Genomic DNA, 18,373 nt, shown 5'->3' with positions numbered 1-18,373 from the left:
TATTTATAAGTCCAGAAAAACTGTGCCCTTTTCAATGGAGAAATAGAGAACATTCCCCACTGACTCCATTAGAAGTAAGTCCCCTAAGGCAGTGCAAAACTAAATATTTTTGTACAACACTTCACAGTCAGAGCTGTACAGTATGTGAAAATAGGCCTTGGGGCAGTAACACACATCACCAAATTCCCCTCTGTGAAAGCGGGTTAGAATTGTGCTTTCTGGCAGGTACATAAAGCAGAATGATTGCTATTCTATTCAGAATTGAAGCCATGTTTTGTTTTCGTTTTTTAAAGTTGCTTTCAAGATGTTGAGGTTGATTTTATAAGTGATTGGCTAATGTCAGCATCAGTAATCTCATATCAAAAGGGCTCTGTTTAGATCTGACAATGGAAAAGGAAAACTTGATGGATGTAATGTTTGCGGAGTGGTGTGCAAAGATCTTTGTTGTTTTATTCCTACAGTCAGCTATAAAACCAAGTCTGAAGAAGCTTTGTAACTGCAGAAGCATCATACATATTAGTCAGACTGAATCAATAACAACCTAATCCTACTTTCCTTTAAGAAATGGTAAAGATCCTATAGATTTCAATCACAGCTCAGTGTAGGTTTTATAAACATAATGAGTGAAAGGACTTTGAAAGTGAAGAACAGATTTACTGTATACCTTCTTACAGAAAAAATAAGATTGTTTACTGTTTGCAGAATAAAGCTTATAGAAATGTCAACAAGACAGAAAAGGAATTTTATATTTGTTGCAAAATATGTGAACAAATTGCATCTCTGAAAATAGATGTTGTGGGTGGGACTGTTTTCTGGTTTCTTTACCAAAGGATTATCTCCCGAGCTATGAAGTTCTTGCTCTTTAATGTTTTATGTGTCAAATAACCTTGTAAGCTGTTCTTTGCCTAGTTTCAGTAAAACAACCATAGAAATTAAATAAGATTACCCTACATAAAGTGTGAATATAGTGTTACATCTGGCTTACTGAGATCTATTTAGAGAAGAGTTTTGTAGAATAATAGCCTGTAAGTAAGGACTTATTCTGACCCATCTTCTTTTTCCTTCAAGCTGGCAGCATGGAAAACATAGTAATCCTGAAAAGAAGCCATTCTTTTGGGGTCTGATGTCCTTTTAGTCCCTGTCCATGATTTATTTTTTTCTTTTGCTTTTAGGGTTTGGATCAGAATCTAATGTTACATCTAATAAGTTTGTTTGGACAACAAACTTAGCTGATTGACTTAGAATACTAGTGTAAGGCCACTTAATATAGCCTCCCTCCAAAAATTTAGTGCCTTTGAGTAGTCATGGGGCACAGGAAGGCCTTAGGAGTCCTGACTTGGGTAGGCACACAGGCACGTACACAGGTCATTTTTACATACACCCAGACTATGGTTAAAGTGTTGTGTCTCCTCTAGTCCCACTTCAACTGACTTCCATTGGCAAAAAAAAATGTGGTACTTAGGCAGGATGTGAGTAAAAAACACTTTTCAGAAGCCCTTCTTACCAGGATGACGTGGGAAGAAGGGCTATGGGCCCTAAGTGTTATACGTGTTTTAAGTGCAAGTAAATTAAAGCTCTGTCTAATAACTCCATCAACCCAAAACTGTCCACAGAGAGATTAGTGTCCCATACACCTGTAAAGGCCAAATATTAGCTGGGGAAAGTACCCCTCGGTCCCTTCAATATCACTAAATACCAGTGAGCTCCCTAGGAAACCAAGAACTGTGTTTGAAAAGTTTCAAATCAAACCCATACACTCACTTCTGTCAGCTAGAATTAGGGCCACCTTGGTTGAGATATTTTTCATTTGTGATCATTAATACATAAATATTTATGGTATATAGCAAAGTAATTATTAAAATTGTTTTTTCCGTTACTGGGAAAATCTTTAAATCTTATGCTTTAGCTGTTAATTTTTGGATTGAAAAAGCTATCTGTAGAGATGTCAACAAATTAAAAAGTACTGAGCTTATGGACTGCTAAAGCAGATTTTTTTAAGCAAATGAAAGAAGTTAATATAAAAATGATCAAGCTGGATCAGAAAAAAAGTTAGTGTATCCATACACAGAGTCAATGTAGTAGACAATAGCAGATATCAGAGACAGATATAAGAACATGACAAGCAGTAAGTGATACTTTCCCACTACAGCCTCTAGCAAAGTTCAGGAATCCCAGGCTAGAGAGGCAGTTGTTACCTCATCACCTGGTGAGGAATTTTTCTTTGATTAATTCATTCACTTAATTTCAAAATCTATATCAAAATTTTAGCATCCACAATGTATCATCTCAAAGAATTTTATACAAACTTGTCGTGGATCAGCCTAATTTCAGACAAGTTCTTTCTGGTTTATGAAAAGGCAGTTAAAAAATCTCTGAGTAGCTTTTTCATGTCCCTTAGGGTTCTACAGACTTTGCTCATACTCTTTTTGTAACCATTTTTTCCAGGATAAATTATGCCATCCCCTTAGCAACTCCTCACACTGAAGCCACTCAGTCTGTTTAGCTACCCTTGCCATCCTTGTCTGAGGAAGCAGAAGAACAGTGCCCAAGATGCAGACATTGTTTTTTACAGTGGTAGAATGCCATTTTCTTGTTTATCTCCTGTTTGCTTCTTGTTTAGTAGATTTGTCTTGATTCAGTTTGCTTTGCTGGTTCCTGCTCAGCAGTGTATATTTCCATTGAAATACTTGAATTATTTTTCCTAAATGGAAATCTTTATTTCATGTATATTTAATCTAGTATTATATCTAGATATTTAAGAACTTTTTCACATTTTTTATATCAACTGACACTGAATTTTACATACCATTTTAATTCTCTAGTTATTATTCATCATCATGGGATCCTTTTAAAACTCTCAAAAACTGGGGTTTCTAATAATTTAGCAGTACCACCAAATTGTTAACTGATGTTTCATTTCCTTTTCAAGGATATTTGTAATTTCATTCCTTTGTTCTTTTAGCTTTGATATATAATGAATCTGTAAAACAAGCATTAAATTTTGTATTAAGCCAATACAGGGTTTCATATTAACAAAGGATTTGATAAATGTTCATCATTCCATGTTTAAGGAATGGAGGCCTCTTCAGTTCCCTTATTCTACAGGTCTGCCACATCAACTTCTTAGAAAATTATTAGCACTTTTTAAATTTATTAGCTGATTTTATCCCAATTTGACACAAATTAAAGTCTTCAAAATAATCTTCTTTATATGCTTGTCAGAAAATGGCCATCAGACGTTCATGTTCTTAAAATGTCAGGTAGAAATACTGCAGTAAATTCTGAAGTGAGATTATCATTTTGCAGAATAAAAAGGTGAGCTAATACCTGGGTTCTAATCATATGAACAGTGTTCCAAAATCTACTTGAGCTGGAAGGAAAAGAGGTATGGAAGAAATGCTGTGATTATTTTCAATGGCATATTGGTCCTCCTCTAAGTCCATGAACAGACAAAACAAGAAGAAGAGAAATATCTAAATCCTATTGCCTGTAGTGTTGTGCCTTCAGAGCACATAAGTGATGGGAATTAATGTGTGCACTGAATGCAGTCCAGACTCCTCAGTAGTGAGTAATTAGTACTAAACTATACTGCATTAAGGACCATTAGGGGCTAATACTTCTCTTTAGCCCAGTTTTACTGGGAAATTTCTTTCAGATCAACTTGTTCTGTTCACAGGGAAAAAAAACAAACAAAAAACTCAACAACTAAAGCATATACTTAGATATATCCATGCACTGTATTTATTCATCTATATATCTCAGTTCTGCAACTGGGAAATACAAGAAAGTAAAACAATTGTATATGCTATAATGCAAACGTGCTTTTTTTGAACAATTAGAGGATCCTGAGTAACCAAAGGAGGATAAAAAAGCATGAGGAGGATGATTGATATTTTCAAATATGCCTGAGCAATTCGAAAGCCTAAGACTTATTTTCAAGAGTGGATAAATGGGACTTTGAAACTTTCTAGACTATTTTTATTGTCACTGCCATTGCTGGAATGGCGGAAAAGGGGAAATTGCTAGTCCCAATGTCTAACATTCACAAAAACTGGTGTGAAACTTTGTAAAAAAAATGAACAGGCACTTCTCGTGCAATCTTTTAATTCACTCAAGCCTCAAAAACAGAAAATTGACTTAGGTTAAATGTTTTACCTATGTCCAATAAAAAATAGAATCTTAAGTTTCTCTTAACGTAGATTTTATATGTCATACTTTCTCTTAATGTAGGTTTTCACTCGTCCTAGTGTGGATTTAGTAGACAACTTGATTCCTAGCTCCCTGCATTTCAGTCTTAACTGAATTTGGATTTTACCTAGAGAAGAAAGAGGATGTACTGTAAGTTCAAAAAAACTCCTTTTATTTTTCAAAAATTGAAGAGAGCCCTTTTCATCGGTGGCACTGAAAATCGGACCATTCTCCCTATTGAAATGTACTTGGAGAAAATAGGTGATGCCCTTCTAGTGTGACAGCCACCTCAACAGTTCAGATGGAAGAAGTCATGAATACCAACACCCAAGCACATATCTAAGCGTCCAGAATTGGGCAGTGTCCTCCTGAAGGGCCAGCCTCTCTTCTCAGAATACAGAGGAAGCTTGGAAAACTATATCTGACATTTATATGGATCGTGTTAGTTGAGATCAATAATTCCTGTCATTCTGTGGCAAGTGGATCACTGTAGAGACAACATATCGCTAAAAGACTTCCTTCCAGGGTTGCCTCAATAGATTTAGACTAGAGTCAGATTAGCAGCTGCTTTTCAACTTGTAGTGTTTGTTTGGGCAGGATTTTCATAATGGAAAGTATTTTCTATTCTGCTCTCATACTGAGATGAAGATATCTTCTTGATTTTCTGGAATTGAAAATTAAGGTTAAGCATCAACTTGGATTACCTTAAGTGACACAGGCAATTGAGAAAATAGTAGACAATTTGGTGTTATCTTTCTCTCTGTGGTATCTGAAAGGACCACATTCTGAGATACAATTCTCAATTAATTCAGAAATGTGTATTCTTCAGGAACTCTTCTGACATATTTCATGTTCTTCTGTCACCTGAAAAAATACAAAACTTACACTATAAACTAAAATATGGTTTCCCAATCTTCTTCCACATTTCTCTGATTCAGTTGGAGCATATGCCAAATGATCCTGCCTGTTGACTAAATAGAAGTCTTTGTTGAAGTGAAAGATTAATGGTTTTGTATGTATTAGCTTTTCTCTTACACCTATTCTTTTTAAACAAAATTATCCACAAATATTAACAGGACTTCTTCATGAAATGAATGTTCATTATTTGTTCCTATTCTTTTGGTCTATGGTTGTTTTCCTTTTTGCCAGGGTAGCACACTAACAAAAAGAAGGCTATCAGTGACACAATCAATGTGATCCATGCAACAAAGAAACAGCATCTAATCCATTTAATTTCTGTTGGATTCCAGTGCCATATTTGCACACTTATCCTAAACCACTGAAAAAGTTACACAGCATGTTGTATATTGCTAGGACCTCTAAGCTAACTCAGCACTTTAAAATAAGCAATATTGTTTATTGGATATTTTGACATTTATGTTATTACTACAGAATGACTGATCTCTGAGGGAATTTGGATCCTTCACAACTTAAATTTTCACACCTTTTGTTATTTTTTCTTCTATTTTAGGGTTCCATATCCTGTAAAGAAAGGATGGAATAATAGTATGAAGGGCACAATTATGGAATAACATGCACTTTGAAATACATATTATCATGTGTTATGACATACTTATTGATAGCTACTGGCAGGAGGAAAAAAATTGATACTACTATCTGATATTGTCATGGTTAAACCTTCTCTCAACAATACCTAGGAAATATCTGTTGATTTGTTATGCCTGACATTTTAGGGGAATGTCCCCTAATTCTTCATCTAACATTTCCAGACTAGAATTATAACCAGACTAGAATTATAACCAGTGTGCCATATACTTTAGTTGTCATGTAGAAAAAGCTTCAGAGCTTATATTTTATACCTTTGCAAGCTGAAAGGGTGGGATTAAGTTATGAGGATAATTAAAAATGCTGGGAAGGACTATTATACTAGGACAGAAATATTGCATGCCAGCTTAATTCAGAATAAAGAAAAGTTAAGATGAGAACCATGAGAATTGAATTTAGTAAACACTTGTTTTGCACACTACATTCACTTTTCCTAAAGATACAGCCTAAATACGGTTACTGTGTAATAAATGTTCTCCGCATAGAGAAGTATAATAACTTTTATTCCTAACTACTTAAGAAAATAATTATGTGATCTGATTAAAAAATTTCATGTACCTAAATATGGAGGTATCAAAAACTTATTTTAAACAGACTTGAAAGAAAAAAGCTCAAGAAGCAAATTCCTTTAATTTCTTTCTGGGCTCAGTTCTGCACCGCCTTCCATGCCTTTAATCTGTAATAGTTGTACTACAGATTTCCACAGCAGCAAGGTAGCCCCTAACAACTTGTGTCAGTTATGAAAGGATAAGATTGAGCTTGAAACCATTGAAAAAAAAAAATTAAGTGAAAAAACAGCTATTGCATATGCACTGTGCTGCTTACTGACTGAGATTCTAAGGCTGCATCTGAGAAGTGGAAAGCACAAGGAAGTTTATGATCAGTTTCCTTCCTTTCTCCTTCTTGTTTTCCAGTTTTTTAGTCTATATATAGGTGGGGAAGAAAGCACCTGTGTTCTTCCAAGACAAAGAATATTCGTTTGTGGACTAAGCTCTGTTCTTCACTAACACTGAAAAACAAAATTAAAAGATTTCCTAAAATGCATGTTCCAACACAAAGAGGAATTCAATCAGAGGAATACAGAGACCTCATTACATGAGACTGACTGATGGAAGCAATGCCCCTAACATCCCACACAATTTACATGTGTGAAACTGAGGCAGATTCACAAAGGACCATTTCTGCCACATGATGATGCAAAGGCATATAGAAAGTTTCCATAGCTGTCTACAAGAGATCTTTTCAGTTTTATAAATCTCAGTGTCAAAAAGACCCATTTTAGCCACCTAACTCAGTGTCAAACAAAACATGCAGCTTTTCTCACACAAATTTATGGAGAACTTGTGGGGAATGAAGCATTCTTCCTGTATGTAGTACCTATATGCTTAAACAGTTTTTCTTTTCAGCACTATGGAAAGAATTTCACATGTTTAAAACCTAATGCAAAGCCTGCTGGAGCCACAGAAAGCAAATGTGCACGTCTGCATCTTGCTCTCTTCACAGCAGCTAATGAACATAAATAGACATTCTGATGGCAGCTCATCTCATGCCAAAATAAATATCTAAAAACAGTTATATGAATCACACTTGGAAATGCCTCTTTCTTTTCATCGGCTGTAAAAGAGGCTTAGGATGAATAGTTCAGATATATACATCCACACTCTACACATCAAAAGTCAGATGAAATAAAATCCTCCCAGAGAATTTTTTTGCAGACTGTAACTGAATTTCATTTGAATCTATTTTTGCATGGTTACTGTATCAGATAGGATTTCACAACACAACAAATGTAATAATTCTCTATATATGGAAAAAATAAGAGGTCACCTATAACTTTGGGAGTTGATGGTTTCTACTTCAGAAAATTTCTGAAATGAAAAAAAATCACTTAATACTATCATAACAGTGAAAATACTGTCTAAAATAATCCTACAAATCTGTTTCAGTGAACAGATAACAGATGTATAGTTGCACTATGCATTAAAACTGCTGATTTGTAGCAGGTTACAAGATAATAACTGATTTTTTACAGACTACAAAATATTTGTGCTTATGATAGCAGTATCCTTTGAAACAATATTTAGCATCTTGCAAGAAACAGAAATTAAACTGCTCAGGTAATCTATACATGTTACTTCTCTAAACTGGAACGTTTTTACTTTCCTCAACATACTGTCTAAAAATGCTGTATGAGATTGATGATTTTACAGTCAATGCCCTATACTAAATATAAAAACCATGCTGATATGGCATTCTGCTCAAGAAATATCCATTTTCATCTCCCTAAAGCTATCAAAACTTTAAAAACTGTTAAAATTAACTACAGTACTTCCTTTGTGTATTCACATCTTCATCATTTACAGTCTACCTGATAAATTGAGAAAATAATTTCACACCAGGTTTATCTTGTCTAGGTGTTTAAACAATTTCATCCCGTTTTATTAAATAAAATAAGCTTGTGCAAGGTCTTCAGTCAAAATGAAGTAAAGACTCTGCAGTTTCAGAGTAATGATAGTGATGTCTGTTATTTTTATTTATTGATTGGAGGAAAAATCAGTTCTATTTTAAAAGTGCAGAGGAATTAATTTTCTTAAATCTCAGAGCTGTATTTTTCATGAGTGATGTAAGTAGCTAAAGCCAATACTGTCAGATTTACTAGCAATGTGATGCTCAGAACTTAAATGAACAATATTAATCCAGGAACGTTAATTACAGAGCTATTTTGCAAACTACCATGATTATTGAGGATCAAGAGTTAGTTATACCACTTACTTATATAAGTAAGTAATTTTATTCTTCTTTCCTTTTTAAAAAAATAATTTTGAAAGGATTACCATCATACAAAATGACCATCATAACTGTTAAGCATGTATGTTGACCCAGGGTAAAACCCCTGGTTTTAAGCACTAATTAGGGGACTTAGGAGTACAAAATGAGCCATTCAGATTTACCAAGGGTTATTAGTTCTAACTTGGCACTATACTAGTGCAACTACACTGTTTCTGCACAGACCTGGCTTGAATCCAGCCTGCTCAGAGCAGAGCAACAGAAGTGTCTGCAGCCATCCATGGAGATACACAGTGGCATCTAAAGGTTGCTCAGACCAGTCGCCACAGAACCAAGGATGGATGCTGGCTTAGACTGTAACCTGCACATTCAGAACAAAGAGCAGTTCACCATGCCCTGTTAGCCAGTCTTTCAGGTCCTTTACATATTTGTCCCAGTTTTTGTAAATGATGCACCTCCAAATATCTTTGAAAAAACACATGCAGTACTCTGTGTTCCCATTTGGTCACTACAGGAACGGGGCTGATAGATCCAATGCCTAGCATTCTGAAATGTCATTGACTAAAGAGGAAAACCAGCATTTAAAGAGATTAAAAGCACGAAGACAAGGTTCTGGTTCTATCTCTAACTCCACTTAGTCAGTCTGAAAATCATATATCAGGGTTGGGTTTTGTTTTGGAGCTCTTTTGGGGGGGTGGGTATTTTTTGTTGTTTGGCTTTTTTGGTTTGGGTTTTTTTTAATTTTTATTTTTATCTTTATTTAGAATTAAAATAAACGTGTAAGAAGCCTAAAATCATATGAAAACTGGAGAAAAATCAGTAGGAGCAGTTTATCTAACTATACCATAGCTCCGATAAAAAATGAGAAACCACTGGAAAAGGAAAAGTCCTTAGGAACTAAATATCATTGTAGTTTACCTGTATGAGTCTTTTCCTCCGCATGAACCAAAAAATACGTTTCTAGAATGCTGTAGTGAAAGCTACCTTTTATATCTTTCTTTAAAGGTTTTGAAGTCTTATCATTTCAACATGATATTAATTAATTGCAAGAGCAACAGGTGAGTTTGCCACGCTGAGGAGCGGGTTTAGCATTTTAGGGAATTAGCCATCTCTATCTTTTGATTAAGCTGTGCTGGGAAATATCTCTTCTGTATTATAAATGTAGACGACATTTTGTTTAAACTGAATGCATAAAATATGAAATATTTTAGACTAGTTTCTACTACCCCAAATGATAATAGAAAATTTCCTGAAACATTCAGGGACTAGCACTGTGACTTATTAGATGCCTCTCTGTCTTACATATTAGTTGAGAAGACATTACCTACTAAACAGAATGCTAATTCATGGTCACAGAGCAGGCATTTGCAAGCTAACTCATACTGAGGGAGAATGGAGAGAATTTCTTTAGATAGTAAGGTACATAAGATCTATTTTAAACACCAGTAGCCTGATCTTAGGAAATAAGATGACATCTGGCATATGCTGGAAGTGTTAATGTTTAAGAGGAAGAAAGCAGTAATACTGGCACCCTTGGAATCGAGAAGAAGGAGTTTTATGACCAGAGGCTTTTGCTTATTTCATTCCATCCAGTATGACTGCAGCACAGTTTTAAAGACTCTGCCATCAGAGGACTGATTCCCTTCTCCGGGTAATTGACAGCTCCAGCCAAGGGGTTTGAACATTTATGGCCTACTGATCTACTGACACTGCAAAAGCTATGTTTCATGTAAAAGTCTGTACTCAAATCAAAATAGAGTACAGGTGAGTGACTCATAAAATATCTATTAGCTCTAGCATAGAAAAAAGGAAATTGTATTGAAATGGGGTGTTCCAATAAAGAGGCCATACCTCTGATAATGCCAAAACTTCTTCCACATTAGCATTATTTATCTGGCACTCTAAAGGTTATTGACTATCTCCTACTTCTACAGTGAAACAATTCAATGGGGGAGTTAATTCTGGTAGGGAGAGAGGAGCCAAACCACAGCCAGTGACCCAGACCACCTTGTATCGGTACTGTGCTAACAGAGTGTATTTCTAACTGAAACACAGGAATGCTGACTCACGAGGGTCATTTCGCAAGGAATAACACTGAAAACAACAGGTCTAGGGGTGAGGGAAGGAAGCCATGGAGGAACCAGATTTTTTCAAAATCTCAAGTCTGAGAATGATTGAATCTTTCTTGTCTCAAGAAAATTCAATTTCTATGTTGCTTACAGATGTTTCCCAACAATGAAACAGCAAATCTTCCATATGTGGGGAAAAAAAATGAAAGAACAACTATATTTCAAGATACAGCAAGCAGAAATTTTCTATAAGGTTTCTGCAATATTTAAATTTTAATATTTGCATTGTGTGATAGGCTTATCTTCTTGGTATTATAAGTAAATTTGATACATTGTCGATTTTGTACTAAGTAATCTGGCTTTAAAATAAAACAGTATCTCTAATAATATAATGTACAGGTATTCCAGAGATTTACACTTTTCTAATAAACAGTCTGCAGCCTGATAAAGTATATGGAAATGAAGGTGTAATTTAAAGGAAACATCAACATTTGATACCAAACAGTACTGTTAGAAAATGCAGCATCTTAATATTTTAGTAGCATATTATCACCAGTACATTTTCTGTTGTCTAAAGGGCTATTACAGTTCAAAATACGCTAGAACATATTAAAACAATGGCTATATTACTCATTTCAAATACATCATGCCTTCACAAAGTACCAGAAAGTTACCCTCCCTGCTGTGATCATAGATTGCAGAAAATATAAGATGTAGATTTTCATGCTTCACTGAATACATTTTTATTACATTTAATGTTATTTAAATGATTGCAGAGCATATTTGAAAAATTGGTGCTGCATCCTTGCCCAGAACCCTTGATGAAAGAATGTGACTGGAGCAGTGAAATATGTGCTAAAGGTTATCTCATTATTGGCATAAAAATTGCAAAACTTTTGTCTATTATTATTGTAGTATACATTCAACTTAATGTTTGAGTACAGCTAAAAAAAAGAAAATAAATAAAAATAATGTTGAATAAATCTTTTTTACCCAAAATTCAAAAAGCCCCACATCTTTTATAAAGTGAATCTGTGAATATTGAAGATAAAATGTTAAAGAGTCTTTTCTATAGACGGCTTAGTTTTTTCAGAAATCTTCATCTCAAAATACAGAAAGAAACAGCTACATTTCTTTAATCAGCACAGATAATCAAAAGAATATGGGCCTTTACAGGTATCTGTCACTATCCAGAATTAAACCTCCTGCAAGGCACAAAAAGTGTGACGAATTGCATTTGCAAATTTGCTTTGCAAATTTTCAGTAGCCATGAAAGGAAACCTTAACAAATCAGAGAGGCTGTGAGAAAAGACAAGGAAACTGGTTCTGAGCAGAGAGGTGACATACACTAAGTGAAAGCAGTTCCACAGTTTAGTGGGATAGGATTTGGGTCTGAACAAACATAAAAATATATGTCAAACAAAAATATAAAAATATATGTCTCCAATTTGAAATTGACCTAATGGAATCAACCTCTTTTACCATGAATTGTTTAATTATCCAAACAGAGCAACAACAGGCTGCTTGAGCATATGTAATCTTTCACCTCTACCTTTAAGCTCAGAGGGACCTGCTGAAAGTCCACAGTAAGTTTGCAACATCCTGTTAGCATGTGAAAACAATAAAAAGAAATTGTATTAGGTGTGAACACAGCAAATTAATTTCTTGATGTTAATACCTATGTTATTAACTATTTTAAACTAGAAATTCTTATTGTTCAAATTTGCATGAAAAAGTAATGACATTTAGTGGCAGATTAAATTAGTTACTACTCTGCCATGGCAGTAAAGGACACTGTAAGGAAATCCATCATTTGGTTGCAGTAGGGTGGAATTAAATGGAACATACTCTCATACTCTTTATCAGTGTGTTTCACTATGCATCTATTAGAGCAATTACTGAGCAAATATCTTTCTTAAGAAAATCTAAGGGTATACATGTGGGACTGAGCCTGAGAGAAAATAAAATACAAAAGGGGCACATTGCCAAAACAGAATATTTAAATTATACTACTAAATATGACCGCATGAAAAAAAGCAGTATAAAGTTTGTCTTTTTACATATTAAAAACAAAAAAGCCCTAATACAGTCCAAGCAATTTCTTATATTTGTAATTTTTGTTTATTTGTGTCAATATTAGGTTAGACCCAGTACCCTTTCTCAAGATAGGGTAGTTAGGAATGCTTTCTGATTCATGTACTTTTCCCAAAATAAGGTGATTCTTTCCTGGTCCCATTGTACAATCTAAATAGATCACTTGAGGAAATTGCTACTTTTGTACTATCACTCAGTGCTTTTTAAAATTTATTCTTTAAATTATACAATGAAAAAGAATAAACAAGACAAAGAATAACATCATCCAAAGATAATGACCACATCAAAAATTTAGACCAGAATATTGAAGAGATCTGTTTTTCTTCAAACTTGCAGTTTTGGGAGGATATGAATTATTCTAATGAAATTGTATTAGTGGTTTGTTCTCAAATATGCAGTGATTCACTGGGGCAGATTGTGTGTTATGATGGGGAATACAGACTACTGTGTTATGGCCATTTCAGATAGGGGAAGTAAAGGCAAAAGAAAATTTGATGTAGTACCAAACCACAGGCAAATTTATCAGTTTATATTCTGCTGACTACTCCTTTGCCTTTCAAAAGCTGTAGCACTAACAGGAAAAAGTCACAGTCTTTAGTTGATACTGAATGAAACATGCTGTGAATAGAGATCAGATCCCCTCAAACCTCATCTATTACCAAAACTTGACTTGTTTTGCAGCTTTGATAAATTACAGCAATTTCCAAATGCATGATAGGGATTCAGGAAGATATGGCATTTGCTATCATGACTGATATGCAGCTGAAGAGTGTTGGAAGATTTAAATTCATACGTGCATTACTTTCTGTTGAGTTATTTTCTATGTAAAATATTGGCAGGTATATTTTGCTTGTGTTTTAATCTCTACTTTTAGAAATATGAAGTTTTATGAATGGGTCTTCTGTACTTGGGAAAAAAAAAAACTAAACAAGGCATGATGACAAGCATTCCAATAAGACTAGCAGACAAGCATTCTGTTTGCATTCATTTTATCTAAAGATTATTAAACTTTTACATTGAAATTATGTCAATGTAATTTCATGTGTAACAGTCCAACTTCATAAAATTGATTGGATGAAAACTAAGCATTGATTAGCCTAAAACTGCTCCAGTCTGAATTAATGGTCACCCTGTAGACTAAGACAATATATTCTCTGCATCTCCCACACAAGTGCCCTACTCAATCAGTACATCTCTTCAAGATTTCAAGGTCATGGGCCCACAGAATGTCAGGGGTTTTTTTTAAAGGCTTGATAACTCACTTTAAATCTGGCTGCTGGCTGAACAGGCAAATTCCTATTTCTGCAAGTGGCCACAGTACAAACACTGAAATGGGAAGAACTGTTAATACTGAGTGAACATAAATAATGTATGCATAGCAATATTCCCTTAACAGAAGCCTTCAATAGCAAATTTGGAATTATTGTGTTAAGGTGTTATTTCACAAATCATTGGGAAAAATGTGTTCAAAGTAAATCCATGATCCTTCCTCACGTGTACGAGTTCTGGATTTCACCTTTGCACTGGACAAAAAAGACTCCAGGACCCCCCTACAGAAGCAGCTAAAACTTCAGCTACTGCCTTAATTGCTGTTAAAGATCTCAGGTCCTAAATATAAGTTTTCTAAACACAAGAACCAGAAAATGGAATTAAAATTCTGAGGGTCCTTATACGCTGATAAACTATATTCATTCTAAACCTCTTTCCTGTCAAGTTTCATTAATTCTTTCATGTCCTTATTTATCTCCCTCTGTCTCCTCATCACCTTCCTCCTATCTTTCCTTCCTTTCTCCATGCTGATACAGTTCTACTCTCTTTCCCTGCCCTCCATTTTTTCTTTCATCATGTCAGCTTGAATATAAAAATTTTTCTCAGATAATACATCACATTCCAAGGTGCTTCTGAAGTCACTTTGTCATAGATTTATTAACCCGGAATGAGGAGGGGGCAACACTTGTTTAGGTAAGTCATTACCAAGCTTCCATTTGTTCCATTATTGATCTGATGAGTCTCACAGAGTAAAACTGCCGAAACCTCAGTTGAAATGAGAAAAAGAAGTGCAGATTTGAGAAGGTGAAATCTGTTATATTAGCAAAATAATATCTTACCAGTCTCAGATCAGAAACACACTATCTATAGGTTTCATCCTTTCTGGCTGTATTTAACGCCAAGTCTTCTGCAAAATGTAATGGGAAAAGAATGCATTTCAAATTTCAAATGTTGAAAAGCATACACGTCAAAATTAATCAGTATCTCTCTAAATTTATTGCAGCATTTAGCTCTTTTGCCAGAGTAGATTAATCCAAGTGGCATTTTTGGCTGTGAAACTTTGGTTTCAGCTTAGTACTGCTAAAGCTTTCTTTGCACAGCAGTGCTAGACCACCATTTAGTATACTGGCACTCAAGTTCTGGTGAAAGTTAACCCTACACATTTATTTCCCCAAAAATTTCTTACAATAGAATTAGACCTTACACAAGCTATATCAGAAATCTGTATGTGATCCATATTTTGTAAAACTACCTCCATATTTTCTCTTGATTTCCAAATACACTAACAGAAACACTTACTTAGGTTCAACCAGCTAACAGAAACAAACTGGCAGCTAGATGTAATTGATAAAAAAATTATTTCAGCAGTGAATAATATGGACTTTTGGGTGCTGGAAAGACTGTGCCTCCATAGCAGCCACAAGCATATGTTTTTCAACTGACTTCAAAAAATTACTTCCATCTCAAATAAACAGGGAGCTGTTATACAGCTCCTTCCCTTCCCATACATATAGAGAACACATAGAAAACATTTCTTTTGTTATTCATATCTATTATACCTGAGAAACAAGCTGCTGAGAAACAAAATATTTCCACAATCACATTTTTTTCATGTTGTGAAGACATTTGGTTTTGAAGTTCTAAAGAGATACCCTTCCCCCCAGAGGTAAAATTTGTCCCAGATACAATTATGCTGAATCTCAATGATGTATCTAAAATAAGATGTAAGCATCTCTTTTTTGCAGTAGTTAGCATATTAAAAAGGCACAGATAAGGCTCTTCCCCATAATGTTTCTGGGGTTACTGCACTATTTCACACACAGAATAAATGGCACAGTAAAGAAAAGAGTAGTTTTCGTTTGGAGATAATGTGAGATAGGAACAATCTTCAGGAACTAAAAAAACAATGGGATCTATGGATTGGAGTAACAAACCAGATGTGGAAAGACTTGGATTTTATTCATGGCTCTGCTGCTCTTTACTCAGCTGCATAACTTCAGCCAAATTACTTCACAGCTTGGGACATCCCATTTGTCTTGATTGTTTTGCAGGTATTCTAAAGGGCTGAGATTCTAAAGGTTGCTAGAAAGAAAAAACACCTTTGATACGTATGCACCCAGAAGAGTGTTCCAACTCTTGGACAAAGGACATTTGGTCACAATTCTAGACTCCTTATTTCCTTTTTGCTGGCTATGCAGCAGCTCACCATTCCATGTAATGGCTTCAGAACCAGGGCTTCTCCATTAGAAGCCCTGTGCACCACAATCTCTGTGGTTTATATCAGCTTGTTGAGACCAGGTGTTTCACTGCTAAGTGTTGCAAAAGATGAGCTGCAGGCTCCTTAGAGAAGTGCCCAAAATCTCACCTTTAGGCACATCATGAGTAGCATTCTCTACTCTCGGTGACTCTGCTAGCAACTGAGAGTGGTTTACAGTCCTGACACAGTATTGATTCAACAAAATGTTTATCCTATTTTCAAAGATTAATTGGCTTCTTAAATGTGAGGTTTTGTGTCAGGCCACTTATTGGGTCTGTCAAAAGAACCCAGATGTCATTGCACGGCTGCCGTCACCTGTTCCCATGCAGGTTGCTACAGGCACACTCCAATATGCAGGCCTATTGCATAGCCATCAGCAATGTGGAATAAAACCTTCATCCTTCTCAAAACATCATCTGGATATTCAGCTGATCACTATCTCGAAGCACAGTAATTCAATAGTAATACAAGGGCTCCATCTGAGCTTTATAGTTTATTAGCTACATGCATATTCTATGTAGAGACTTTTAAAAAACACATTATTTACCTAATAGGCTATAATGACTCCTTCAGTGCCTTTATAGTAGACTACATAATTTCTTCTGACTTCATGGATCATTGACATGATAGATAAATTCTTCTTTCATTCTCCTGCAGGCACATAACTTCCATTATCATTACTGAGACTTACAAACACATACTGAGAAGAGAACATAACCCTTATTGGTATTTGTTACCCAAAGCAGCACGTTTGAGTTAGCCTCTGTACTACAAAGCAGCCAAGGACAGATACTAGCAATCAGATCGTTCCATGATATCCACTGTCCGTTATGGATTTAGTTTGTTATTTATTATCACCATCATACTTGAAAAAATGAATAGTGAAAGAATCATTAGAACACAGGACAATTAATTTCTAATTCCATGTCTAGAACTAAATCGCTGTGTGACTTCCAAAAAGTAGAAACCTCTTTAATATTTGTATAACAAGGATAATGCTTCTTACCATGTCTCCCTCAAAGGGGCCTTGTGATGCTTAATTGATATAGGTTTGCAAACCTCTATTAGATTGTTAAACAAAAGGCAGTGTTTATGTGGTAAAAGAGCTCAGACTACCCCTCGCAGGCATTTTCACAATATAAATTCAAAGAAATGGTGATTAAATAAAGCATTGTTACTTACATTAACACGCCTAATAACAAACAGAAACTGAGGTGTTGAAGAGATTTACCATTTTTATAACAGAAATAAAGGTATGATAGTGTGCAGTGCTTGACCTTTGAGATAGAAGTGACCAAGGTTTTGTTAATGGAATAATAAAATTTTCAGTGCACTATTTGATTAAAATGAAGAACAGATAACAGAGCTCTTTAAAATCATCAAAAATACATTCAAAGTTTGGCTTTACTAACAAAAAAAAAAAGTTGCCACTAATGGGGATATTAAATAGTTTATGGGGCACACAACTGTACATTGCTCACAAGCAAACATGAGCTTGTGCTGGAAGAACTCAGATAAACTAGGAAGATAAATGGGCTTTTCTCTGGGAACTGTTTTCTCAAATTCATAATTATTATTACTTATTTTGTTTCTGTAAGTCCAAAGAGTCTGCTAGTGCCATAAAAACCTGCTAGGAATGTCTTATTAGAATGATTATTTGGTTAGTCTTATTGTTGTCTTATTGTTAGTCTTATTCGTTGCTTGTTTCTGCTGTGTGATTTTACCTTCAAAAGGTGGAAGAGAGGTTGATTTGCTTATAGACATTTCATATTGCTGTTTTGTCGAATTTGGGATAGTTTACTGCCCTTCTCATATGAGGTGAACCTAAATCATACAGATTCTATCTTGTTGTTACATTTCAAAGTAGAAATTTCTTTAAAATTTTTTTTCAGAAAATGGAAAACATTTAATGAGTCAAAAATAATACATAGTATTTTCAATGTTGCCCTATTCCTCTGTGGCATATGTTAAAGCTGAAATATAGTAACTCATCACTGTTTTACAAGCAATGTACTTCTTGAATTGGACTTATAATACTGCAATAGTCAGTTGTTGTGTTAAACAGATTGTCAGAGTACAGTAGGGCTTTAGAACAGCTTTGTTTCAGGATTCCCCACAAGACACCTATGACAAGAAAAGTTAA

This window comes from Corvus kubaryi, unplaced genomic scaffold, assembly GCF_017639235.1.
Source record: "Corvus kubaryi isolate FWS band 111438036 unplaced genomic scaffold, C.kubaryi_AGA036_p1.0 137, whole genome shotgun sequence".
NCBI classification, from domain to species: Eukaryota; Metazoa; Chordata; class Aves; order Passeriformes; family Corvidae; genus Corvus; species Corvus kubaryi.
This window is presented reverse-complemented; position numbering follows the sequence as displayed.